Source organism: Alligator sinensis, unplaced genomic scaffold, assembly GCF_000455745.1.
Source record: "Alligator sinensis unplaced genomic scaffold, ASM45574v1 scaffold1293_1, whole genome shotgun sequence".
NCBI lineage: Eukaryota > Metazoa > Chordata > Crocodylia > Alligatoridae > Alligator > Alligator sinensis.
The window spans coordinates 30,771-32,977 of NW_005843797.1; positions in this window are offsets into that span (position 1 = coordinate 30,771).

The following is a 2,207-nucleotide window of genomic DNA, read 5'->3' on the forward strand; positions in this document are numbered from 1 at the left end:
GGGGCTGGGGGGAACATATCCCGCAATTCATCCCCTGGGGATGGGCAGAGTGGTGGGAGCTGCTTCCCCATTCCTGGTCCCCCGACAAGCCATAGATCTGTCCTGCATGCCACCCTGGCTGCTCAGCACCTGCCCCTGCCCGAGCTCCAGCCCCACTCCCTCCCTGTCCTTGAGGGCCTCTTATCTTTCCCACCCTTGCCCCTTCCTCCACACAGACTTACCAGCCAGACTCTGCTCTTGAAGCTGCCAGGCCACACTGCTGGTCGTGTGCACGCACATGGCATTTCTTGGTGACATTACTGGCCACATCAAAAAAAAGGCAATTGCTGATAATGTCAATTTTCATTTAACGGTACCAATACGATATAGACTGATGTTTTGGTGCACTTCTAGCAGATGCTCCCTTCTTCCTCCTATTTCATCCCTAAAACTCACAGCTGATGAACCAGAATGACCCAGGACACCCTGAGCAGGACACAGGCAGCTCAGGTCCTGATGAGCAGAAACAGGGTAATTTGCTCCAGAAGATGCAGCCCAAGGGGATAAAACTGGTGGAGAAGCCTCAGTTTCCCTCATGAGATGACTCTCAACCCCAGATCTTCCTTTCTGCACCAGTGTCCCATGTCAGCAAGCAGGCCCAGGTGTGCTGGAAGCACTGCTGTGAGAGGGTGAGGACCCTGCCCCAGACCTAACGGGGTCTGTGAGCTACCCTGTGACACCGTCCACACCCTCGGAGACTGGATTCTGTGGAGGCAACTTTGCACCTACGTGGGAAGTATGGCCCACTCGCTGTCAGGGACTGCCATCACCAGGAAGCCTGGTTTTCCCTGATTAAAAAAAAATAAATAAAAATTCACAAATTCTCTGATAAAAACACCCAAATCTGTGATTAAAATTAAAGGCCTTCCACAGCCCACCAGGCCCTGCTCATGCCCTTCTCTCCCCTGCACAGCCCTCTCCAGTACTGCTGGTGCCCCTTGCCCTCCCCCTCCACAGCCTCCCCGAGCCCTGCTGGTGGCCCTCACCCCCCATCCACCGCTCCCTATCCCCCTAGCCTTGCTGGAGGGGCCCCCACCTGCGAGGGTTATGGGGCCAGGGATCTGGGTCCACAGCTCCCTGCCCCCAGCAGGAGGTGGCGGTTGCTGCTGCGGAGCAGGAGCCCAGCTCTACCCACTGCTGCTTGCCTGCTGCAGTCTTAGGTGGGGGGTGGCTCCCCACCACTGTGTGCACTCCCTGGGGAGCAGGGGGGACCCTTTCCCTCAGATCTGTCTGTGGGACAGAGGCAAGGTGGGCTGTAGGGACAAACAGATATCTTCTAGGTGCTCTGAGCTCTGTGCTTCTCTGGCAATGCATCCCTTGTACGAGGGACACAAACCTGAGCAGCCACCCCTGCTGCTGCCACACAATCAGGGGATGTGTCAGCAAAGCAGCATGGAGATCAGTGTCAAGAAGCTTTCCTGTGCTGCTCCACTCTTCCCTGCAGTGCTGGGCCGCACCCGCCATGCTGTGCAGGTGCTGAAGGAGGGCAGCAGGGTGGGAGCCCGAGCCTGTAGCGGGAAGCCCCTGCCCGCCCCTGCTCCGCACACAAATGTAGGGGAGCACATCCCCCTGGTTCCCCAGGCATACATGCCCCTCCCCCCAACCCCTTGTATGATCCTCCCATGGCCCTGTCCGGCTCCTAGCTAGGGTCCTGCAGCCATGCATTATGGCCCCAGGTCCCAAGCACCGCCCAGCTGTGCAGCATCCCCAGCCCTGCCCAACTCCCTCCCTCTGGGGGGTCTCAGTCCCCGCCCACACCTGCAAGAGATGCAAAATCCATGGGTTTCTCAGCTCAAATGGTAACAGGGGGAAATCCATGTTTTCCTGTGAGAAATGGAAAAGCCAGATCCCAAACCAGACTGCCAATTATATAGGCCTGGTCTCCTACCCCAACTCAGACTGCCCTTTTCTCCCAGGCACTGAACTCTCTATGAATTAGGGACTGGATCTCACACTAACACAGTCACAACCAGGCCAATAGCCCACATGCAAACCTGAGCACTGCCTCTCATCTCTCAGCCTCCCCCACCCACCCCAGCCTTGCCTGAGGGCCAGAGACCCACTGACTGCCTCGAGGTCCCCTGCAGTCTCTGCATGAGTGGCACCAGTCAATGCTGTGGCCAGTGGCCAGGGGCTGGCCTTCAAACCCCCCAAACACCCCCACGGGA